The 26,324-nt window shown below is 43.4% G+C and overlaps 1 long non-coding RNA gene across 3 annotated transcripts in view; it reads right to left on the bottom strand.

Annotated features, from left to right (window-relative positions):
- Positions 1–12,244, bottom strand: part of LOC113027115 (uncharacterized) — a 30,109-nt gene extending 17,865 nt beyond the window's left edge. The window contains exons 1-4 of one of the 3 annotated variants that reach the window (XR_003272988.1): positions 12,223–12,244; positions 4,732–4,831; positions 3,348–3,432; positions 1,387–2,647 (exon numbers count right to left, since the gene is read on the bottom strand). This is a non-coding gene — a long non-coding RNA (uncharacterized LOC113027115). Of the gene's footprint in view, positions 1–1,386; positions 2,648–3,347; positions 3,433–4,731; positions 4,832–10,618; positions 11,016–12,222 lie in introns of those variants that run through there. The other 2 variants (XR_003272986.1, XR_003272987.1) reach the window with 2 other exon arrangements.
- Between the last annotated feature and the right edge of the window lie 14,080 nt (positions 12,245–26,324).

The raw sequence follows: 26,324 nt of genomic DNA on the forward strand, positions 1-26,324 counted from the left end.
TTTCTTGTAAAAAATAAAATCAGTGTTCACTTAAAAGTAATATCCAACATAATAAATATTGAATACAAATGCAATAAATACGACTCATTCTTATAAAAATTATCCATACTATATTGAATGAGCCAGTTTATATTTTTTCTGCAGCAGTGGTTTTTACATTTTTTTAATTATTATTATTTAATGTGAGCAAATGAAAAACATATTTTAAAGGTTCTCCTAACCTGCTGAAGCTGTAATCCCAATTATCATAATTAATCCTCGTTACGTAATATGCTTTATTAATTATATTTACACTGAAAACAGACAAATAATATCAGAATTACAAGTAAAGGGAAGAACAGCCTTTTCACTTTTAATGCTATTAATGAATCAATGTATTGATCACTATTGGCAGGTACAGCCGGGAGCTTTTGAAGCTGTTTTGGTCTCACCTCTGACTGAGATAAATAAAGTTGAACTGAATTAAACACCACCTCTAATATTATTATTATTATCACTTACAGGTTTGTGATGCAAACATTAATAGCACCTGCAATGACGATAACAATCATCAGCAGGTATAAATATTCAGCCGGCTGCAGTTAATTAGCAGCAGGAGGATTCTCATTAACGGCTCTGTTAACTGACTAAAGCAGAGCTCAAAGCAGCCGACAGCAGAGGAGGAAGAGGAGGAACACCTAACCCTGTTCAGGTTTCATCCCCACGGTCCACTGAAATGTTCCCCAACATGTTCCCTGACATGTTCGAGGTTTTCTGTCTCAGCTCTGAACAAAGACGGCATGCCACCAAACATTTATCAGAACAAATCTTCTAACATCTGCTTTCAAATCAGTTCATGTAAAATTGTTTTCAGTATGAAAAGGTTTGATGTTATTCAGCTATAATGCTGTACTCTCCAGGGGTGTTCCCGTGATTTCTTTTTAATGGGGGGTGGGGGCTCTTAAAAATGAGGGACTACACATTCCCCATCACTTTTACATGTGGGGGTGTGTTGTCATTTATCTGACTTTGTGGGGACCCGTTCACGTTTCAAACTTTGCGGGGACATTTGCAGAACCCGAGGAGATCTTCCCTCTGTGATAGAGCATCAAAGGTCTGGTTTTAAGGTTCAGGTTCAGGCTGAGGGTTAGCGTCCCAGGAATGCATTATGTTACTGAGGCTCCCACAAAGGCAGAAAAACATACGTGTGTGTGTGTGTGTGTGTTTGAGGGGATTCAAAATGCAGAGCAGCAGTGGCGGTGGTACTTGAGCACGCTTCTCATCATCTACCAACACTTCAGCTGCACTCAGGAAATAAGCACGACCTCACACACACACACACACACACACACACACACACACACACACACACACACACACACACACACACACACAGCTGTCTTTGTGAGGACCTTCGTTAACACAATGCATTCCTGGGACATTAACCCTAAAATTGGAATATGATCCTAAACTGACCCAAACCCTCGTCTGATGTCACAAACAGAGCTTTGAATCTTTGTGGTAACATCCAAACTTCTGCAAATACACGTCCATACTTCTAAAACCAGTCCTGCTCTTTCCAGGTGTCCGATAAATGTGCGCACATTGCAAACTAATACCCCCCATTTTCCAAATAATCATCTTCTTTTTGCCCAACTGTTGTTATTTTTCAAACATATATTTCAAATGGTGTCGGGAAACAAAAACCCAGAAGCTCAGAGGAAATTTCTGTTTCGGACTTTTATCGACAAACAGGAAAAAAGTAAAAATCTGTTTGTGGTTCTTCTGTCACGTTGACACAAACTCATTAACCTGAACCCGTGTTTCTCCTCTAAATGTTCCTCATCCAGGCACCAATTTGTGACGGATTAATGACGACCCTCCCACCGCCGCAGATTTGCCAGGCCCTTATTATGAAATGAATGAATGGGTGCCACCGAACGTGTCATAGCTGTTACCGCCCAGCACGTCGCCCACCGTCCCCCCACCTTCCTCCAACCCCCAGTCGGAGCTGCTGGCCTCCATTAGAGCTGCTGATTTATCAGGAGGAGGACACAATTCAAAACAATGTAAATCACTCAATTATAGTGTTTGGACACAGCGGCTTGGGCGGGGCTAAACAGACACTCCACTATCCCAATATTACTACAGACAGTCAACTCACCACAAAGAATGCGAAAATTAAAGGACTGATCAAAAATATTAAAAAAAAATATATATATATATATATAACTGTTAAAATCTGAAGGTCAAAGGCCATTGAGCCTGGGTTAAAGACTGAGGTTGCAGGTTCGATTCCCAGCTCTCTCATGCTCGAGTGGTTCTTTGCCTGTGGGAGGCGATCACTTCAATTAAATCGCTGATTAAGCAGATTGGAGGCTGATTAGTAAACGAGCAGCGGCCTTCAGGAGAGCTGCTGCTAATTAGTGAGGCGATTAGCGTGTGAAGAGCAGCGAATGAGGCGTCAGCGCTCGTTAAGAGCCACACTGACAGATTATTACTCCATCGGGCTGCCAAAATGCTGCCGCGTCACAGCGAGATGTCGCAGACGACGTCCAGGAAGGCTCCTTTCAATCTCGAGGCATTATCCTGGACTTTTTATTATCATCAAATTCTCGTGTTTCATCTTCAGCTCCTTCCTGCAGCGGCTGGTTTGGACCTTTTTACCCTGATGGGAAACATCCGATTAATACTGAGAAGCACCGTTAATGAGGAAATCAAGTTTGGTTTGAGTGTTCTTGAAGTGTACCTGAGCTTTAGCGAGGAGAGGCATTGTCTCTGTGCCATTTCTAACTTTTTCTTTCACGGCAGTATTTTTTTTAAAGCACAGAGTGGACAGCAAATTGAGCCACGGCTGACTAACGTAGAAACCTATTAAGTCTATATATAAATGCTAAAGTTCACTAATTTGACTCGTTTGTTTCTGTTTCTCAAATCTCCTCCAAAGTGCACCCAGTATTCCTGTTTTGGACCCCGGAAGTGCCAAACTAGTCCTGACTCCTTTAATGGTCAGGTTCAAGTGGAGTATGAAGGACGGGGAGTGTTCCCCTATTATTGATTTCATTGTATTGTGGATTTATCAAATTTTAATAAAGTTATATTAAAAACAGCAGATAAAACAACAAAACAACCATCCCACAGAGAAAATACACAGAAAGGTGCCAAAATCACCCATAAACACACCGGGTTGAACAAACCCGGCGAGGAGCAAAGAACTACAAAAGGCCAAAAACAACTACAAAAATGTTCAGGAGCAACATGAGGTCAGTTTCTGCAACAGTCGCACCAGATCAGCTGATATTCTCTTTAACAGGGGCCACTAAAGTTGCTTTATCCCGCCCACATCTGCAAGCCACTCTGAAACCCACCTCCGATCCAGCGCTCGTTTATGAGGTCATCCTGCTTCCGTGGAAGCACGGCGGGTTCCCAGGATGGAGTCTTATAGCCTGATCACTGCAGGTGGGAACATCTGTGATTAGTGAGGCCACTGCTAACAAACGCAAGCTAATAAACAGAACTTGGGAAAAGACAAATGATTTCATGCTTTCTGATAAATCATGAGATATACTGGAGGGCAGAGGTGATATGCGTCTGAACGCAGAAGTGGTCTACAAGAAATTTACTTTCCTTCCTGCGGCAGGAAGGAGCTTCAGTGCGTCCTCTCACCCGATGCTCCAACATACACATTTAAAAAGTTTCCACCATCTGCTGAAGATCATGTGACGAAGTGAAATCTCCACAGACATCATGACATAAATTAAAAGTCTAAATGTGGCCGTGGTATTTGTGAAGCTGGAGGATTAGTGTGGATCGTTATTTTCAGCGTCTTCCTCCTCTGAGCTTGTGAAGTGCTCCCTGCTCGGCCCTGTTACCTGATTAGCTTCTTCATAAATGCAGCCGATCGCGTTAACATGCATGAATATCGGCAGCCGCCTCGTCGCTCGGGATAGCGCTCCCTAACATTTTGTCCGGCGCCTAATTATTCCATTTGCTTGGATCTGGGTGCCATTTAGATGCAAGGTAATTCAGTGTGGTATAACTCAATTAAATTTCTCCTGACTGGGATTTATGGAACATCAATAGCTCCTCTGTGGGACCAATGGGAACGCTTCCTATTTATCCCCAAGTCCTCCTGATGCTGCATTTCTGCAGCTCAATTAAATAGAGGAGCGATGAGGATGTTTCTGCTGCCTGTAATGAGGACAGACGGGCTCGGCCTCCTCGTGCTGGATTTCAGAGCGGTGGCGTATTAGCGGGAGCTCAGCAGTCATTACCTCTGAAATTAACTTTTAAACATGGCAGAAACTCTCGGCTCTGATTAGACCGAAGAGCTTACGACTCAGTCCCGCCAACAGCGACACATTTACATTTGAACCGTCACTCAGTTTAAAGTCTGCTGGTGTTTTCCAGACGCTAACGCCCCTTCAACATCTGACAAAAACCAACAGTGCTGAGCACTCAATCCTGCACTCTCTGTAATGTCCAGCAGAGGGCGACTCCACAAGAAAACGAGTATCTGTGGGTTCAGTTCCTAGCTCCAGCTGTTACTGACTGACTCTAAAAGTCAGTAACTCTCATGTATTTTTAGTCTTTGCTTCATCTAAACACAACGACACACCTTAGTTTGCAGTTTATTGATTGGTTAAATACATTTGTTCTATTTGCAAGCGTGCACATTTAGTTTGCCTGTGATTTTATAACAGTTCATTTCTTATTTGTGGGTTGTGATTGTGACTGCTCTTTGTTTCTTACCTGCCGTGATCCCTGGGAGTTGCCAGACAAAAGATGGTGGCCGGGGTTTAGAGCACTTTAATACGAAGAGGGGCTGATTGGAGGGCACCACCACGTCTTGCTGAAGGGGGGAGAATGTGTATTTTCTTCAGTTAAACAAGCATTTGTATTTAACTAAATATGTGAATTCAGACTTTAGTGTTTTTGATTTTCTTCTGTGGTGCTGAGTTTATTAACAAACTGGATTGTACTGCATCGTTTTTGTGGCTTGCAATCGTGTTGTGTTTAGTGACCCCTGCTGTGTTATAGTGGTCTGATCAGCCATTATATATACACACCCTTGTTTATGAACTTCACAGTTTTTTGCCTGAATTTTGTTTCTTGAGCTGTGTCCCAAAACGTAGGCTGCGTCCTTCGGAAGACCCGGCCTTCGCGGTCTACGTGGGCTGAGTCCTTCGAAGACCGAGAAGGCCGGAAGTGCGAGGCTGTGAAATTGGACGGTCTAGCCTTCAGATCTGCGTCACCGCTGTGTGGGTGGAGTTTAATAAACTCGGCCGTCTGCTCCTTGCTATCTAAAATATAACAGGGCACTGGAGTAAACTCTCGACCGTCTCACACTTCTGTTTAATCAGTTTTCTGTTTGACGTTTATTCAGCTGTGTGAAAATCCCGGAGGACCCCAACCGATGGATTAATAAAGTTTTATTTAATCTAATAACTTTGATCTCAGCCAAACCGATTTACTCCGGAACAAATAAAACATAGAAAAAGGGTAAAAAATTAAATTTTTAAGTTATCTGAGAGACTTATATATCATGTTTAACCTGAGTAGCGAAAGACAGCGGGGGTCTGAAAACGATGAAGCCGGGAGTCCGCTGCTCTCGCCGGCTCGAGTGACCATTGAGCCCCCCGGCTTGCTATCGAGTGGGTGGGTAACAGACGTCTCTGAAAACGTTGGCACACTTTTGCAAATATGTGATGTCTTGATAAACGAGCAGATATTTGATGTTTACACAGCTACTTTCTCGCCTGAAAATATGTTAAAAGTTTATTTTGTGGCCCAGAAAGATTAATAAGAGTAATTTTAAAACTCAGTAGCTGCCGCCATTGTTGGCAGCTGAAATTAGGCTGGGCCGTGCTATGAATTCTGGGATATGGTGGGCCACGAAGGACACACCCAACCCATCCTTCAAATTCCGGGAAATGAAGGACGCATTTGAAGGAGTCGACGAATTGGGACAGCCTTCGTCGCCTGGCTGTGACGTAATCGGCCTTCAAATGCGGCCTCCGGAGGATGCAGCCGACATTTTGGGACACAGCTTTTGACCTCGTTTATGAGGTTCAACTACCAATGAAAACGCAGGTTACCAGTTGCCTAGGCAACTGTAGCCTGGAACACCTGCTAGCGACCAACAGTCACTGCAGAGCGATTTGAGATGAATCGCTTCCTGTGAGGAAGCAGCATCAGCATCACCAACATTTATTAAATGGACTTCAGAATTAAAACAAACTGAGCTCATCAGGAAAGCACTTAGAGGTCACGACTGAGTTCCCATAGACTCTTTCTTTAACCACAGGTATCGCCTCCTGGTGGACATTAAATAGAACAGGACTTCCACACTGGCCGGACTTTATCTCCATATTTTATCATCTCAGGTTAAATTTAGAAAACGTCACGTAACAGTTGTCACATCTTTTTTCTTTTCGTCTTAAAAAAACAAAAATGTGTTCGTGATTTTCCATGAAGGTTTTTGTCCGGCTGCTCATGCCGGGTGTCCACGTCTCTTTACCCTGGAGCATAGCTGGACTGGCCATCGGGCATACCGGGCAAATGCCGGTATGCCCGGCATTTGCCCGGTGGGCCGCTGGCGATTTTTTGTTTCTATGGGCCGATGGATTTTTTTTTTAATTTTTTTATTTTTTTAGGAAGGGTATATATAATGAAAGGTGTTGGATTGGCCAATTGGTCATGATCGACTCTGGGCTGGACCAATTACAGCCGAGGAGGCCGGATGCACCCTCCCCCTTGTTTAGCAATCACGTGATTTTCGCGCATTGCATGCCGGGAACTCGTGGCAAAACAATCCAAGTACCGCATCAAATGCAAGCGTTTGCAGCACCGCAAAACGTTCATTCTCCGGTTCCAATAAATTCTTGCTTTTTCTTTGCCGTACAAAAAAGGAATGTACAAAACAAAAGGAGAACAATGCCGGTCCGTACAAAGACAGACTCGACGAAAAGACAAAGAAAAGATACGAGGAAAAAATCAAAGCAGTGAAAGGGTCAGACCCTTACGAGCACACAGAGGGACAAAAGACGTCAGCGTGCTGCCCAACTTTCACCACGCTCATATTTATAATTATACGGTTCTTGGAGTGAGTGCATACACTCATGAAGTTTAGTAACTTCCGGTCACTGCAACAAGTCCAGGTACAGTTTACTGACGGATGGGTGCAGGACCTTGAAATGCACCGTGTAGAAAGTAAAGACCATCGTACGAACAGAGGTAAGTTTACCAGTCTCACAAATCGTCTTCATAAATACACATTCGTTAACCGTTTATTAATAGGACCTTTGAGCTCAACGGTAATTAATTAGTAGTGGAAATAATTTCTGGTACCCGTTACAGAAATGTAGCAGTGACAATAATATTGTATGCTGTAATCGCACTGGACAATTGGTGATACACAAAAAAACCTGTTTTATCCTGTGAATAAAAGTATATGTTTTTGTCAATGTACCATAATAACAGAAGCGAAACGCAATATTGTGTCAGGACAATTCACTATTTATGCACAATAAATAAAGGAGCATAGCGCGACAACTTCTGTTCAGCGCCAGACTTGCTTGTAACCTATATCACCAATTATGTTAAGAAAAATGACGTATTAACTACTACAAAACTCTGACCTTCGTGTAAATGCTTGGAGCAGACTAACATGTGAGCTGGAGTGTTCTGAGATGTTATATTTGGTATATCCAGACCATCCGTCGGCTCTTACTTCGGAAACATGGCTTAAAATATTTCTCTTCAACGACGTAATCCGAAAAAAACTGATCTCTTTACCCGTCGGCTTCCCGTGGCTGTCATGCGACCGGCTATTGCAGTTAATAATACAACGGCTTCTTGCCATTTTTTGTGTTTCTTTTTATCGCTGTGTGACTGATTTCAATTGAAAGCCTGCGTGCGCTAGTACGTCTTGCCACAAGTTCCCAGAATCCTTTGCGGTTTTACCCTTGAATGACGTCACATTTTCAATCTTTATCCTGGTGGGCCGGTCTCTAGTCAAAATGCCCGGGCCGATTTTTTGTCCCAGTCCAGCCTTGCCCTGGAGGAGGCTGTAAAACCTGCGAGTGGACGAGTCCGTGAAGCTCACGTCTGTCCGAGGACATCGATACTTGAAGAGCAGGCGACTTGTTGGAGATATCGTTAAGTTTTCTATCGGCGAGCGCTGCTGTTTCACCCGTCTCCAGCCACACGTGGCGAGGTACGTCTCTGCCACTGCATTCGAGATGGCGGGGCAACATGGTGGCTAACATCTCTATTTTTAATCTAATAAGTTTATGAGAATGCATCAATTTATTTGAAGACGTTCAAAAAGTATATTTATGAGTACAATAATGTAGTGCTAACAGTGAACTGAATGAAAGCTATTTGAGTCCATTCAGGCGCCGGGACGAGTTGCAGCTTCACAAATCAGAGGGAAAGCCTCCCAGACAGATCCATGGACGTGGCGGACGCCCACCAATTACAGCCTGTTTTTGTTGTAGGGTCATTATAATTAATGGCAGTCTGGAGCGCCGTTATGATCCACTCAGGTCCTCCACAGATAAAAGCCGTTTGGCATCTGGGCTCCGGCGGCGTGCGGTAAGGAGCTGCCGCCGCTGCTGCTGCTGCTGCATGATACTATGAATATTTAATTAATAATTAGTCATGTAATTCCTCCTCAGGAGTTATTATCCCTCAAACTGGTTTGTGAATTTAATTATTAGCAGCCTTTTTGTTTCCATGTCTCCCTCATTACTGTCAGGATTGATGTAACATAAACTTCATTAAAAATTAAAGTGAGATTCTTTAATTACGGGGCCGCCCTCGCCGAAGCCAGAATTAGCCAACTCAGTGATGTGCAAATGAGAGCATTATTTAAGAAACATGCTGGAAGTAGTTATGCTAATTCGCCGGGGTTCACAGTGGCAGACCTTTCCAGTCGCGGCTGCATATTCATTAAATGCACTATGCAAATTTAATGTAGCAGCCTTAGTAATGCCTTGTTAATTTATTCAGATTTATTGAGTAAGACTTGTAAAAAGTACCAATTTAATTAGCTCATCTCCTCAGACGGCGGCGGTGATCGCTGAGCTTTCTAAAAAGACGCGTCAGAGAGAGAAAAAAAGACCTCAGAGTGAGATGTTTTACAGGTCTCGGGCTTTAAAGGCGATATTTGCTGCACTTATGGGGCCGCTCAGAGAGAAATCACTTAAACTGCCGCTCGTTTCTCCCCGAGGAGGCGTCTGTGTTGACTCTAAAGGCTTAAAACAGGCCGTTTCCTCAACAATTGGGTCGAACCAGAGGCTTTAATGACTGGCAGATCACAGGAGGCCAAAAAACAAACCCAAAACATACAGAGAGACGAAGGAAAAGAGGACGTGACATCTTTTATCTCTGCACGAGAGGTCACGAGGTCAAAAGCTGACATTTTAATCCTGGAATTAAACTGTAGATATTCTCCAGTCGACGGGATCACTGCTACGCGTCTTTCCTGGACTTCCTAAAAGACTATCAGCAGGTTGGAGCTTTTTCAAAACATAACTTAAATAGCAGAGAGCACAGCTTGAGTTTTAAACGCTGTCATTAAACTCTCGTGGATTACTGACAGTCTGTCACTTGCTTTTCTCGATGGCTGCGTACGTAAGTATATTTTGTGTTTGGAGCGAGTATTGTTCAGATAAATGGGCCCAAACGAGAGGCACTTAATCCTGCCTCAGCTTAACCAAGTCGTGTGTTCTTAGAACGTATGAAGTGTCCAAGGTTCGAGCCCCGGCTTGAACAGTCCCGGTCGTTGTGTCCTTGGGCAAGACACTTCACCCGTTGCCTACTGGTGGTGGTCAGAGGGCCGGTGGCGCCTCTGTCATTGCGCCCCAGGGTGGGTGTGGCTACAATGTAGCTGCCATCACCAGTGTGTGAATGTGTGGATGACTGGTGCGTAAAGCGCTATACAAATACAGGCCATTTACCATTTACTGATGTGTTTGTGCACCAGATGAACACCAGGAAGTTGAAATTTCTTGTTTTCAAGCTCATTTTAAAGCTATCCGTCACATTTACTAACAATCATGGATGTGAATGTATTTCAGCACTTTGTGAGTCTTTGCCCGGCGTATTAAGCTGCTCATACGTCCTAATGGTTTTAGGTAACGCTCTCATTTGTACAGACAGGTGCTGGTAAAGCTGGAGGGTCCAGCGCGGTGCATTTACATCGGAGCCTCTTCCTGATCTTAGAGACGCAGTTTGCTCCCCTCACAGCGGCTCCAACCAGCGCTGTGTAAAGACCATCATTTCCTTTTGTCCTGCGCTGCACTCTGTCTTTATTATTGCATAACAGAGGAGTAAATACAACAGATTCATCCTCTCTAATGACTTCCTTGTTGGCCAACGCTCCCTCGGCACGTAGTTCCGGTTTGATGGATGCTCCGCGGCCCAGCGAGCGTGAGCCAAAACGCCGCTGGGAGACCGGAGCAAAGTGACAAAAACAACAACAGGACAAAAACAAAAAGGTTGTGCAGAGATGGCGGGGGGATTGTGTGAGGAGCGCCTCGTGTTTTAGACGCATTAAGAATGTAATGTGCTATTACTCTGTGAGATATTCCTCTGGGCTCAGCCGATAATAGAGCGGAGCTTCAGGACTCACCTGCCGCCAACAAGGGCCCTCGATGCGCCGCCACCTTAATACCGAGCGCTCCTCGGCCAAAAATTGACATCGTCTAGAGAGCAAAGCAATCAGCCGAGCCGGTGTTACTGAGCGTTTACGCCTGAGCTGAGCCCGCCACAGCAAATCTTGACCTTAAAGAAGCCCGTTATTTCATTTTTCTTTCAGACAACTCTGTAAAGCTCTGAAAGAGCGGCGGGCGGCGGGGATTTCCTGCAGGTGATCTGTGGGTTTAATCCACTGATTCTCCAATCTGTTTTCTCCTGATGGCGCCCGAGGAGGCGGCGAGAACACGGGGAGAAAGACACGTGTTGATATACGATCTGACAGAGCCCACAGCCTGTTTTTCAGAGTAAAAGCTCTGGAGATCAGTGGAGGTAAATGTAAAGGTGGCTCAGCTGCGAACTGAGGATCGGCGGCGGCACGGAGCAGAAACACTCGTTAACCTGTGAGGCTTAGAAGCCTTCAGCCCGGCCTCTCTGAGGAGGAAACATTTTACTGAGGAGCGGTCCACAGCACAAACACAGACACAAACCCTTTTTTGAAAAAGCTATTATTATTGTTTTGCAGGTCTTTCATTTCTGTCATTCACACAGAAACGTCTCGACTTAGAGACACATGAGTTCAGCGTATCTGCGGGAACTTTGAATTAGAAATATGTGAATACTTTGTAACTAAAGAGACACAAGAAATGGGAGGAAGACATTTATGACACGCTCCAAACGTGCTTAAAATCTCGTGATGTAGCTGCAGCCCGTGGCCTCGTGGTGGCGTCACACCAAATAGGTACAAGTGGAAGAATCACTCTGGGCCAGCAAAGCTGTCATATCAAGCTATCAATACATTAACGATTAACCTGGTCTGCCGCCTTCTTCCTGCCATGACAGCGTTTGACTTTCCCAAAGCACGGGAACTGTTAGCCTAACCACAGCTCTGTGGCTCATTGCGCATGTTTCTATCCAGGCATGCTTTTACTGCACTCACAGTGACTTTAGGATCACTATATGCTGAAAAATGAAGTTGCTGTTAATCAGATGTTTCCAGATGTTACTGCGTAATGGCTCAAACTTTTCTCGGTTCATAATTCATCTTTTTTTTTTAATTTATAAGATTTCAAGTTCAAAATTACATTAAAATCACTCCAGACAAAGGAAAAAAAATTAAAAAACAAAAACATCCAAGCACAGAGAAGAGAAAACAAAACAGCAAAAAAAGAAGAAAAAACCCCCCACAGGTCATCCATCCACTTCCACTTCTCCTTTTCTGGGTCACGGGGGGTGCTGGAGCCTATCCCAGCTGTCATCAGAGATGGGCAGTAACGCGTTACTGTAATCTGATTATTTTTTTCAAGTAACGAGTAAGGGATTACTATTGCAAAAATGGTAATTAGATTACTGTTACTTTCCCGTAGGAACGCTGCGTTACTGCGTTACTAAAACCGTGATTTTTTGCGAGAATGTCTCATGACAGTGACGTAAGCGAGTGCGCCGTTCGTAACAACAGCTGTGTGCAGATCAACAGTGGATCATATATCGAGTGTGGGAGAGAGTATGAGCGTGCAGCGTTTAAAGCGTGGAAGTACTGACCTTACTTTGAGTTTGATTCCATAAAAAGTGACAAAAACATTAGTGTCCGCTGTGCGTGGGAAGAAAACTTCTTTTTACAGCAAAAAAAAACCCTAAACTTCCAAACAAGCACCGAGTAGCTACGAAGTAATGGGAAACTCACAGAGAAACTCGCGGATTCTTCCACTGACTGCGGCACACCTGCACCAGGGTAAACCTCCGCCTACCCCACTCCTGCTTTACAGGTGAAAATAGAGCAACAGGACCGCTGAGTCTTTGACTTTATTTATTTTCTGCTGTGTTTTACTTGCATCTATTTGAAAGAGTGAATGTAAACACAAAAAATATTTTATTTTATGAGCTGGAATGTGCAGAAAATAGGTTTAAATGTTAAACTAATTTCTTCCAGTCAGAGAATGTTGCATATAATTACATTTTTGCTTGATGCATAAAGTTAAAAGATTAAAACTGATAAAACAAGTTTTAAAAAGAGACTTTTCCATCTGATTACATTTTGTATGATGATTATGTAGAAAAAGTAGAATTGGGCTGAAAGATCTATCGCTTTATCACCTCTTCAGGTTGTAAATCGTGTTTTTAAAAAGGTAACTAAGTAACTAATTACTTTTGAAAATAAGTAATCAGTAAAGTAACGGGATTACTTTTTGGGGGAAGTAATCAGTAATTAGTTACTGATTACTTTTTTCAAGTAACTTGACCAACACTGGCTGTCATGGGCAAGAGGCAGGGTACACCCTGGACAGGTCGCCAGTTTGTCGCAGGGCTAACACACAGGGACCATTCGCTCTCACATTCACACCAATGGGCAGTTTAGATTAATCAGTGAACCTAACTGCAAGACTTTGGATGGTGGGAGAAAGCCGGAGTCCCCAGAGGGAACCCACGCAAACAAGGGGAACATGCAAACTCCACACAGAGAGACCCAGCCTGATGGTGGAATTGAACTCTTGCTGTGCAGCAACAGTGCTAACCACCGTGCCACCAAAAAAACAACAAAACCAAGTTAGTCAGTTCAAATCAAAAGTTTGAGACAAATGCTGGAGTCCGAAGAAGATGATCTTCCGTGTAAAGTTAGACAGGGCAGCAGAGAGTTCACCGAGTCCAATAGATGTTCAGAACACGTCCAGGAAGGAATCAGGGTCCAGCAGAAGTTGTCACAGTGTGCCGAAGCAGCCTGTATGAATTGTTAATAGACCCAAATGCAGACACAAAAGAAGGTGGAACAAAACTTGATATGAACAAAGGCGAGCCGTTTAATAAGGCTGATAAAAAGAGCCTTGACAGAAACCTGGACATGAAACATGGCGAGAAATAACGGACGACCTGACGACGAATGAAGAAAACACACAGACTAAATACACACATGAGGTGATCAGGGGAAGTGGAAACACACGGGGAAACGGCTGAGGCTAATCTGACACGAGACAAAGCAAGCAAAGCACTGAAATAAGACAGACTTTCAAAATAAAACAGGAAACAGCAAGTAGCTTGACAACATGAACAAGAAGACAAGAAACATGACAGACTAACACAGAAGAGTGAAACATAGCTAGACTAAACTTAAGGCAACCAAATGATAATCCTATTACTCAACATATTTCAAGGAATAACTTAAGAACTCAAAACGTAAACTGAAAACGCTGGTCAGAGACCCGGGATCGTGACAGAAGTGTGGTTTCACATAAACACAAAGCGCAGTCAAATGGGTTAAAGATGATCTTGAATCCCCGTTAATGTGATTGAGAAAAGGGTCCAGATTTCGACAAATGTGCCAGCCAGACGATGACAAACCTCTTCAATATAGAAACATGTGATCAGCTCACGTAGCCAAACCCTAAACGAGGGAGGAGGTGGTGCTTTCCAGGCTCTAAGAATAAGTGTTTTACCTTCAATCATGACAAACATTAAGGCTTTCTGAAGAGGACACCGAAGTTCCAGTGATGTTCCAAGTTCCATCTGACTTTAATTTTAAGTCATAAATCTGGTTATATATATTAAATATCTCTTCCCAGAAACTCCTGAGTGTAGGGCAGCACCAGAAAAGGTGGCCTAGGGTTCTTTCCATTGCTTTGCATTTATCACACAATGAGTTAATAGATGGAAAAATACTGCCTGGCTTCTTTTTAGAGAAATCATAATTCATCATTTTTAACACAGATTATAAACACCACTGGCTGACGTGCAGCTGAAACCATGACAGAGCCTCACAGATGGCTGCAGACTGTCACTGTTGGACCTCCTCGTACATACTGACCATGATCTGGATCCATCGCTCCATCAGATCTGCTCCTCTGATCTTCTTGTATCATTTTCATTTTCTCCTGTTTCCCTTCTTAAAGAATGGCTTCCTGACAGCCGCCCTTCCACTGAGACTATTTCTGATGAGGTTTCAGTGAACATAGTGAATAAAAGCTTCTTTATTTAACTAATGAAACTGGACCAAATGATGTCTGTGAAGGTTCTCAGTCATCCAGATCATGGTAGTCTAAGGAGTTTGGAAAGAAAAGCGTCTGGACTTCTTTAACCCTTTAAAACCGATCGGAGCAGCACGCTCTGTTTTGCGTAACTATTTTTAAATCCCGGTAGCACTGCAACCGCGTAAGCTAGCGCAATAATTTTTTTGCACATGAAACCGGAGGAATTGTACTTACATCTTATGCCATCAGCTTGTCCTCGGTCACGGTTTCCTTCCACATATAGCTTTGCAAAAACTGCATAAAAAGTGCTTGCAGCAACAAAAACACAATAATCCAGAAACACGCTTTGCCGATCCGATCAGCTGTTCAAAACACTTCCTACATTGGAATAGACGTCAGAGCGAACTTTCGCATGTCCGCCATTACCTGCCCGAAACCGGAAGTGACGTCATTTTCGTGGAAATTTAGTTTTTTACCATCAGGGCCTCATGAGCCTATACTGGTGTTTTTAAAAGTTGTCTTTGACTTTATGACTTTCTGTGTCGTTTCTGGGATGCTTAGGACTCATATTGCACTGCTGGAAATAGTTTATTTTGATGCATATGCTGCTTTTTTGCAAATTTGCAGTATAATATTTATTTTCGTTTTTCTTTCAGTGTATAAAAATTGGTGTATTTCAAAAACAAAACTATGAAGACACTCAAAATAAATTTCCTGTGGTGGGAAACTATTTTGTGCAACTTTTTTGTATTTACAGTTTTGAGGATAAGCCTCTTAAATTTCTCTAACTAGAAATTTATGTTAAAAAAACAAAAACGATTTTCAATTTTTTTGTAGTGAATTGCACTTTTTTGCAATTTATGTAATTACTATGCACTTAATGCAGACATATTATTAAAATTTGGGCTATAATGGTTGTATTGATGTATAGCAACTTGAAATGTTCCCAAAAATGGCTCCACAGCATGTAAAAATATGATATCAGCTCTGGCGGACTTGGTTCTATGGTAGGTCTTAAAGGGTTAAGTTGCTTGAAGATGTTTCACCTCTCATCCAAGAAGCTTCTTCAGTTCTAAGGTCAAACGGTGGAGAGTCCCAGATTTAAGTCCTAGGGGAGTGTCCCACAAGAGGGTCATGGACCCCCTGTTGATCCTCTACCTAATCACACGAGTCAAGAGACCAAATTAAGCGTTTCGTGACAACCTGCTATGCCCGATTTAATTTAATAAGGGTTATTTGCCAGGTTGTCTCATCTCTTGAATTAGGAGCTTTTTTTCTTCCTGAATAATCCATAGACTGGTATTAACAGACAAAAACATTCCTGTGAAATTGTTCAGGTACCAGGACTGGATTGAAAATGGGTGAAAAATCAGAAAAACTTTGAAACACCTTCAGAAAGCTGGAGAACTTTGGCCCAACACCAACATTCAAAACACTACATCAAAGCCTCCACAGCACTTTTCTGTTGTTCTGCCCTTTCGAGGATGTGAAGTCGATCAAACCTATGTAGGGTTTTTAAGGAATAACCTGGCCACTGACGTTCCAGGCATTTAGGAAACCTACAGAAAACGATTTTTGTTTTTGCCAGCACGGTCGTCTCTCCATCTCAATCAGAGCAGAAAGCTGCGCGGGACTGATAACTGATTTTAGTCTTTCTGCCTTTGTCCCATATTTTGTCCCTTTTACTTTATTTCACATTAAAAGTCCCAAATCTTAAACCCAAAGGAAGAAGATGTGTTGCTCAAATACTCCCGGTACATTCACGTCCCCAATCGTCTTGTAAGCAACGACGATGATAAAAATGAATTCTCTCCCCTCGTATAGTTTCTGTTAACAGTTCACTTTGTTCACAGCGGTGCGATCGGAGGTTTTATTTTGCCTGTCTGTGCATATATTTGCTGCAGAACTTCATCTCCCCTCGCTGGCGATTAAACAAAAGCTGTCTAATAAATAAAGATTTAATTATCAGAAGATTAGTGTGTGATTTTGTTGTAAATTAAGAGCAGCACAGCGCCGCCCCGCTCCTGGATGTGTGCGGTAAATTAAATCAAAATCCTCCTCAAACACATCGCGGGCAGATTTGGGAACCGACCGGTGAAAACTGCATGTTTTTCCAGGGCTTAGGCAGCACACGCTTTCAATTAATTCACAGGAAACTTCAATGAAACTGCAGCAGGAAAACAATCTGAGCCTCTAATCCGTCCATCAGAGGCGAGAGTCCGAGACGATCCACTCATTAAAACTTACACTCGTCTTCGTCTTCTTCTTCTTCTGGTGTCGCAGGAGCTGCAGGACGATGGTTGTCGGATGCATTGTGGGTCTGAAAACACTAAAAATCCGGCGGTTCTCTGTGCTGATGCTGTAGTGAGGTGAAAGTATATTTAAAAATGTGAGATTTCTGTCTGTAACATTAAATCATGTCCCACACTTTGGTGGATTTCATGTTTTTTCCCAAATAGTTGATTCTGTTCATCTGGACGCTTTCAGTGGGAGAAACATTTCATCGTCATCCAGGTGACGTCTTCAGTCTCAGCTGACTGCAGGTTTCCAACCTTATAAACAGGACATTTGCACAATGACTGAAACCAGCACCACTGAAGGAACACTGGGCTGGGAGCTCAGTTCCATGATCCTACTGAAAACGTCACGTCTAGATGAACAGAATCAACCTTTTGGGATTTATTATAATTAAAAATGAATAAAGAAATTTATTAGTCTAGCGCAGGGGTGGGCAACTCCAGGCCTCGAGTGCTGGTGTCCTGCAGGTTTTAGATCTCACCCTGGGTCAACACACCTGAATCACATGATTAGTTCGTTACCAGGCCTCTGGAGAACTTCAGGACATGTTGAGGAGCTAATTTAGCCATTTAAATCAGCTGTGTTGGATCAAAGACACAACTACAACCTGCAGGATACCGGCCCTCGAGGCCTGGAGTTGCCCACCCCCTGGTCTAGCGTGTATCACCTTATTTTAAACCTTGGGCTCTAGCAATGCTTTAACGCTGTATATGTGTAATGATGGTTGTTCGATGCTCATTTCGTTTCCTGATTCTCTGTTGGCTCCAAAGAGCGGACGTTCAAAGGATGGCGCCCTTTCAGCTTCAGTTATCTGCTTATTAAGTCATGAAATATCAACCCTGCTTCCTGGTCCGAGCGCCGAGTTCATTAAGGCAGTCGTCTTTTTAACTTGCTGTAAAGCTCGAGTAGCCACAATGAGCACAACGCAAAGCCCCAAATAGAGGTTTCTCACATTGATCAAGAGTTGTCACCATATTGGACGTGATACAACCTCCGGCTGCGACTCCACCAGTCGTCGGTGAGCGCTTTTAGGACGTTTCTGGCTGTCACTCGCCCAAAAACTGAAAAATAACGTAGAAAAACAGAAATGACGACTGTTTGCCTTCAAAGTAAAAGACTCAGTTTGAGCCAACATTTTTGAAAAGGTGGAACCTTTATTTTGAAGCAGATTGGCCACCATTTGTGCTTTGTGTTGCACTGTCACTCTGGGAGTAGCTGGAGAGTGTGTGCAGACATGTCTGTGTGTTGGATATATATCAGGAGGAGGGTCCTCAGGGTGGTGGCCAGATGCTCAGTCCATTTATCTATAATTAAAACAAATTAATGGTTTATTTTGACCCAAAATTGGTGAGATTTATTTGCTGTCTTTGTATTTATTCTGTGTTGAGACTGTTTGATTGAACTTTATTTGTTGTTCCTGTCAGCGTGTCAGCGCCTGATACCCAAACAGGCAGCAGTAGACTCCTCATTTACAGAACAGTGGCATCGTGCAGAAATAAAGCTGCTTTCATCATCATTATTCATTTGCAGATTTGTCCGTTTATAAATCCATGCAGCTCTGGGTGTTTGATGCAGTTTTGCAGGTGTAAAGCAAAATAAGTGCAAGTGGATGCAGAATCAAGATGAATGCTGAGCTCAGACAGACGCCGGCTGATGAAAACTTGCTGGGAGGCCACTCCATCTTAACATGGCCGTCCTGTGTCTTATGATATCTTATCATTAGTTTCCCTGACAGTGATGGAGCGGCCGGCGGCACCCCCCTCATCCGGCACCACGAGCCGTGTATAAAAGTAACCTTCTTTCCATAATAATGGCCATCCGTCACTTCTTTAACTGTCAGAGGACGAGGGACGCAAACAAAGTGGGATTTAACAAGGTGTGGGGGGGTCGGAGCATCCAAATGGTCCTGACCTGTTAGGAGACGATCTGCCAACATTACGGCTCTGATGTGTTCAGGGACCGTGGGACCCAGGAGCAGCGGTGGTTATTAAATAGAGCCAGGGAGGAAGTCCTCCATTACTCTGCTGCCTCTGGCCCCCGGAGACGAATTTGGCCCTCGGCACGTTCTGGCAGGAGTTACCATGATTTAAGTCAACATTAATGTGAAGAGGACGACACACACTTTTCTTCGAGTATATTCAGTTTCCCCTTTGCCTTTTAAAGATATATATTATGTTACTATGTTAAATAATATGAAATTACATTAAAAACATGACACCATAGCGGCCTTTACATTTCGAACATTGGGATTTTGGCCACGCCATTTAGTTGGTTTTGTGGAGCCAATTACCTCATTTAAAAAGCAGATACCTTGTAATATGTACTTCCTCCTAATTGGCCAACTTTATCACATACCCAGAATTTCACCCTGCACCAGAACTGCAGCTCAGTCGTCCTGGACAGTCTGTTAGGACAGTAACCTCCCAGCAGCCATATTATTGGTCACATGATGTCATTAAAACAATCAAACGTGGTCCAGAGGTCCAGTTCAGGGACTCCAGTTGGCTGAGGTGAAGCCCAGCAGCCACCCGTGTCGCCATCCACCTGTTAATCAAAGAGGCCACGCCCCTACAAAGACATTAACCATCCCTCCAACTTTCCATACGGTCTTCATAAAGGGGGAAATTATCCATATAGACCAACACAGTTTGTGTATCAGGCTGTAAACATGTTTATTTCTGCTGTAAAGTTTTATCATGGGAGTCTATGGGGACTAACTCGCTGCTGGAACCCCCTGCTGGACGTCACAGGAACTGCAGCTTTCAGCTTCACCTTTCAGTCCTGTAGCAGTTTTTCTTGCAGTTCCACAGAACACCACTAGAGGCATACAGCTGTGTATTTAGCTCATTAATGACAGGTTAAAGCAGCAGATGTAATGAGAGCAGCCTAACAAGACACGGTGACAGTCAGGTGTGTGTGTGTATGTGTGTGTGTGTGTGTGTGTGTGTGTGTGTGTGTGTGTGTGTGTTGATAAATGGACAGACAGTGAGCTGATTGATCGGTTCACTAACAGGAGTCGACACAATAATCTGCTCGTTTGTCGGCTTAACTGGGACGTCAATACTGTATCGACTGAAATGTCAGCCACACGAGGCCTTCATTAACCCGCCATCTGTCACACACACACACACACACACACACACACACACACACACACACAGAGTCATGTTTCCACCTCTTCAGAGGACATCACACTCACTTGCTGCAGAATAATCTTACACCAAGAAAAATTTAATGACTATTTATTCAAAGGACTGCATGCCTATGTCCAGTCCCCACAATGAGAGTGTTTAAACACACTTCTGTCCCCACATCAGCAGTGAGACCAGCACACATGTCTCAGCACACACGGATCTGTGCCAATGTCTGTGGATTTTTCAGATTGATGTACTCGAGGAACCTGATCGGTCCGCTGATCTTTAAGTTCGCAGTGTTAAACATGGCAGCTCAGACAGAAAGTGTCCTAACTGCACGTCAGTGAGTGATGACCTCTGACCTTTTCTAACCCTCTTGGAGGTGGGGTTGTCTGCAGCAATGAAACAGTGGCTAAAGACATGCCTTAGACTTTGCACAATATCGCCACATTATCAGCCGTCATCACAGTTTTTGGCTAAAAAAGGACAATAAAGTGATACATTTGAGTTTGAAATAAAAACATATTTCAACGAGCTGTTTGTCTAAATGAGGAAAAATTTCACAGGATATTCTTTTTTATAGTAATGGGGAAACTAATCTTTAAAAAGATTCAGGGGGAAATTCAGCAAAATAACAAGACAGAAAAACTAAAAAGCTTCAACTGAAACAAATCAGAGGCAGTTATGATTTAAGATTAGCTGTTTGTGTTTGTATGATTGTATGACACAGTGAAATTATTAGTTTGATTTCATTAACAATCAGCACATGCCATATTTAGCTGCTTGGCCTCACAGTTCAGCAGCTTTGTACTGTGTTGCAACAGACTGGTCCACCTTTCTTAGTTTTCTGTTTTTATCTTTTTGTTTGACGTCGTCGCTACTAAATCCAAAGATGTGTCCAAACAACAGAAACGTGCATGTTACTGGCTGCACGGGAACAAGTCACGTGACACAAACTGTTCTTTGTTTGAAGGGACGATATGAAGGGGAAGTATTAACAGAACTCAGTAACAAAGAAATGAACTGACGCAGGTAAGATTACGTCAGTTTGTTTTCAATGAACTGCCCGGCGCTAAGCTGAGCCCTCAGTGCAGCCTGGCAGGAACAAACCTTTCAAAGATGTGGAGAAAGTGCGTTTCCTACTGCAGACCTTGGACAAGGAAAACCCAAAAGAAACATCTAAACTTTATAAAAGATGTTGTGCTGCTTCTGTTTTTGTTGGATTTTTAATATGTTGCAGAGCAGCTGCAGGGGTCAGTCTTCATGGTAAAAAAATAATACTGCGCAGGACCCCCAAACTTGTGAATTTTAAAATCTCTTCATACATATATTTATTGATATCTGGACCCACCTCCTTTCTTGTCTTACTCCTTTACAAAGACTTTAATCTCACTGAAGCTGATTGCTTCAGTCTTCAGGGATGTTTCTCAGACTGCTCAGACGTTTCTCCTGCCTCTGCTGAAGCCGAGTCCTCCTGGATCCGAGCTGCTCCTCTCGGGGTTTTCCTTCAGTCTGCTGAACGATGAGCCGAGCCTCACATAGAGACAGATCGTCTCCAGCTGATCACACGTCTGCTGCAGTTCAATGAAAGCACTCGTTCAACGCGACAGGCGTGACCGAGGCGGCCGTCTCTGCCATCATCACAACCTGACTGCCGATGATATTTACCTGAGAGCCGTTTGAATACAGGTCGGAGCTAAAACCAGACGTCTCCAACTGTTTGACAGGAAGAGCGATTCTTAGAGTAGTCAGAAAAACATTTAAAGAATGTGAGCAGAAGGTTTGAGTTACCATCTCACAGATTTAAACGGATCTCTGTGCTCTTTAACAGACAGCTCTTTTTATCTCAGACTTCATTAGAGTAGCTTTGTATGAATCGCACTTCAAAATAATCCCTATTTACCCTAAAATGGTTGGCTATATCTGAAACAAGCCGTTAATCGCTTTAATATCCTCCTCACTAAAAGTCCGCTCTCTTTAGATTGGCCAGCTTCTGACAGCTTGTCAAGGCGCATCACCATATATTAGATTTTAAAGCGACATAACCACCCCCTGGTTTTTGGACGGTGTTTTGGAAGACGCTGAGACACAACAAAAAAGCCAACAGCTCAAACTCAGACTCTACAGCACAGGTGTCCAACTCCAGGCCTCGAGGGCCGGTGTCCTGCAGGTTTTAGATGTGTCCTTGGTCCAACACAGGTGATTTAAATGGCTAAATGACCTCCTCAACATGTCTTGAAGTTCTCCAGAAGCCTGGTAATGAACTAATCATTTGATTCAGGTGTGTTGACCCAGGGTGAGATATTGCTCATAGGGGGTCATATGATTGTTGGGTTTTTCTCTGTATCTACTGTCCAATATAAAGTGCCTTGAGGTGACTTTTGTTGTGATTTGGCGCTATATAAATAAAATTGAATTGAATTGGACCAAACTGGGTCCTCAGCAGGACAACAGCAACAAATCTCCAAAAGAATGGCTGGAAAAACAAGAATGGAGCTGCTGCAGTGGTCCAAAGTGCAGACCTCCCAGTGCAAAGGTCCCAAGCTAGTAACTTAGCGACCCACGCTGGCTGCAGGGTTAACTGCAGCCTTAACGGTCCTCAAGGGCCGCGTACTCAAAGACCGCTGAGGCCGGAAGTGCGAGGCTTGTGAAATGGGACGGTCTAGCGTCCGTCGCGCTGCCCAGGTTGCCTAGCAACCATGATACTAACAGCTGGAAACGTGTCATACAGCTGTGTTTGACAGAAATGAAGGAGAAAATCTTTTGTTCATTTGTTTGTTTCTACATGAGCTTTGATCATTCTCTGTAAGATTAAGCTCAGCTATTGAACGGCGTATATTTTTAAAGGCTTTAAAACCAAGTTAGTACAAACGTCACTAATGTCACATGACTTTGCCGACATGTGGCCAACAGGAATGTTTAATGTTCTTCGTTATTAAACATTTGCACATAAATAAGTGACATAATATTCAGTCCTTACTTTTCACAGTTTACTCTTCGCCGCTCCGCTTCTGCCGTCTGCAGCAAAATTATCCACACCCACCGCCGCGCTATGAATTGTGGGATATGTTGGGCCACGAAGTCTACACCGCCACATCCTTAAAATTCAGGGAAATGAAGGACGCATTTGAGGGCCGCATTTCGAGCAGCCTTCGAATTGGGGCAGCCTTCGTCGCGTCGCTGTGATGTAATCGGCCTTAAAATGCGGCCTTTAAGGCTGCAGACCCTGAATTGGGATACAGCCGTTGAAAGGCCCGCATAGTTTCTTCTTCTTTGCTGTTTTTATGGTGGTTGGTGGTGCAATACTGCCACTAGCTGGCTTGGAGTGTGGACCAGAAAGTTACTGACCCACATAACTCCCCCTCGCGCCTGTTCAAAAGTCAACCACGGCAGCTGGAAGGAATAAAATATCAAACTACACAGTGAAAGAGAAAATGGTTTCCGGCTCTGGACCGGAGTCCGGGGGTTGGGGACTCCTGACCTATGCAAAGGAAACCTTTGAATCAGTGCACAAAGAACCAGCAGAACTCATTTGCTGCCATCTGTTGCTGTAGAGAAAAGAGCGAGTAACCAATGACGTAGTACTGAAGAACCAGACAGACACGCCTGACAGATGTACTGACCTCCAGAAAGCTTCATACTCTTGGCCACTGGCCTCAAAAACCCCTGAGCATCATCATCCATCAATATGCACTGTATGCTACGACCCGGGGCCATGAAGGTAGACCGCACGTTACCTGTTGAAGGTAAGACCAGGAGAGAAAGGTTCAAGAACTGTAGAGCAGGTAGCAGGCAGCTGTATTCAGGAGATACGAAACATGTCACCTGAAGAAGGAAAAGCAGCAGCTTCAGTTTGGTTGTTCAATTTGTTTTGCTTTCTGTCTTGAAGACAGAGAGATTGCTGTGAACAGCATTCGGTGATGGTGTGGAGGAAGAATTCCCTTTTAACAGGAAGAGACCAGTTAATATTTGAACTAACAGACTGTGAACCTTAAATCTAAGCTTCCTTCCTGTGTGGATTTCCTGTTTAAACTGGAGAAGTCGCTGCCCTCAGCCTGGGAACTTCACGGGAAAACTGTGATTGAATTTTAGCTGAATAATGGCTCTATCTGCTGAACTCTGACTGAGCAGTGACAGAGGAGATTAATTCATCCAACTTTAGGAGGAACACTCGACCCACTCTGTCATTAGTCTTTAGGACCATTTAACTCCAAACGCACTGTCTCACTGTGATCGATGGGTCCGATTACATTCACACAGTCCCCGAGAGGAGGTCGGTCGCGTCATGTATGAAGAGATGACTTACAGCGGCCGAGTCGATGAGACAAAGCCAGAGAGCAGCGGAAAAGAAAGTTAATATGTAATTTGCTGCGGTTTGTTAGGCGACCAAACTCAAAGAAGACACTGAGGGATAGTTAAAGGGTATTTCATCATGTCAGAATGCTGAAAGCACTGTTTTTCAAAGAAAAACGCACGATTCCAGTTAGAAAGTGGGTTTAAACCTCAGAGCAAAGCAAAAAAAAGGTGAAGATGAAACCTTTAAAAAGGTAAAAAAAAGTCCCAAAACAACCTGAAGCAGCATTTCACTGAAAGTCTTCATCGTCATTTTATGACCATATTCAAGTTCTGATGCTTCAACAGGAAGCTTTTCTCCTATTAAACTGTAACATTTGTTCTTTTGGTTTTTGAAGGAAGTAAAATTTCAAAATTTTACTTTCAGCATCTGTGACCTTTGACCTCTCCACTGTGTCTGTTTTTACATGGGCCGCTCAGTCAGAATATAAATATAAAGGAGATATTTTAATTTTGACATTTTTATAATTTCATACTATATTTTCTCTCTCTGTGTGTGTGTGTGTGTGTGTGTGTGTGTGTGTGTGTGTGTGTGTGTGTGTGTGGTCTACCCATCCATCATGTTTTTATGTTTTAACTCTCAAGGTCACTCGACTGCAAATTTAATTATGTCTCAGCTCTTATTAAGCGACACGTTTTATAAAAAGTTGGATCACAGTAATTAATTTTTTGGGGACAGCTGTGGCACAGGAAACACACGTGCTTGTATTACCATCTCTCTGGGGACCATCGCCGATGGAGACCTCCAGCCTTGAACCCTCAGACCCCGTGAGACCCCGTCCGTGTGAGGAACGCACAAAAACTTCCTCACTTTGCACAAAGAGGTAAATTGTCAGGTCTTCACATTTTGTTTTAGTTCAGTCAAACATCAGTAACATGTCGGAAGTGAAGCTGATTTTCAGTTAACGCGTGCTGATTGGTCAGTTTGGTCGATTGGTTTTCTGCTTCTGGAAACCAGCCAATCAGGCTTTAAAGGGGGGATGACCTTAAAGACACGAGAAACAACAGCTTGTTTCAGACAGAGATGAACTGAGTGACCCAGTGTCAGATAAAGAAAGCTTATTTTGAACTGTGAATCATGCAAAGCTGCTCTGGAAGAGTCGAAGAATTTCTGATGCGTTCGCTGCTCGTGGTCTGTTCTGATTTTCCTGACGTAAATCGCTCTATCGCGGCGTTTACTCGTCATTAAATATTATGTGAATGAAATCAGCGTGTGGATGAATCTCATGAACAAACCAAACACAGACACAGTTCAGTGTGTTTGACTTCAGATTACCGGGAGCTAATTAATACTAATGCTGTTAATTAGAGCAGCCATGTTTGCTCTGCCAGATCAGAGCGCCGCCTGATTAAAGGAGTAAGCCACCAAAATGACACAGACCACAAAGTGTTTGCCTTTGTCTGAGGAAATATTGGACCACTAACACACACACACACACACACGCCCTGGGATACTGAACATTACATTCATAATCAGATTTAGCAACAACCAGCTTCCCTTTGAAGTGAGAGCTCTTTATGTGGATCCTTATTAACCTGCAAATCTTTATTTGATCTCCACACATTTTTGTTCTAGAAAAGTTGTTAAAAATCTATCGATACTGTCTGTGTTCATGATCTGATTTTAAACTCAGAAGTTTTTTTCTTTTAATTCGGAGTCAGAGTTGTTTTGGATGCACTTCCGTTGAGAACGTTTCACCTGCTTTAGTGGAAACTGAAGTGACCACAGGTGCACCGGAGAGACATCGACTCCGATCGCCCTGATGGATCTTCTACTTTTGCTTTTTGCTGGTGTCCTCGCAGCTGGCAGTGTGTAACTGTGTCACAGGTAGTCCAGCTCATGGAGGATGAAACATCTGTATGTGCCGTCACAGTAAGGTTGCTGTGATTCCAAGCACAG

The sequence above is a fragment of the Astatotilapia calliptera genome, chromosome 1 (genome assembly GCF_900246225.1).
Source record: "Astatotilapia calliptera chromosome 1, fAstCal1.2, whole genome shotgun sequence".
NCBI classification, from domain to species: Eukaryota; Metazoa; Chordata; class Actinopteri; order Cichliformes; family Cichlidae; genus Astatotilapia; species Astatotilapia calliptera.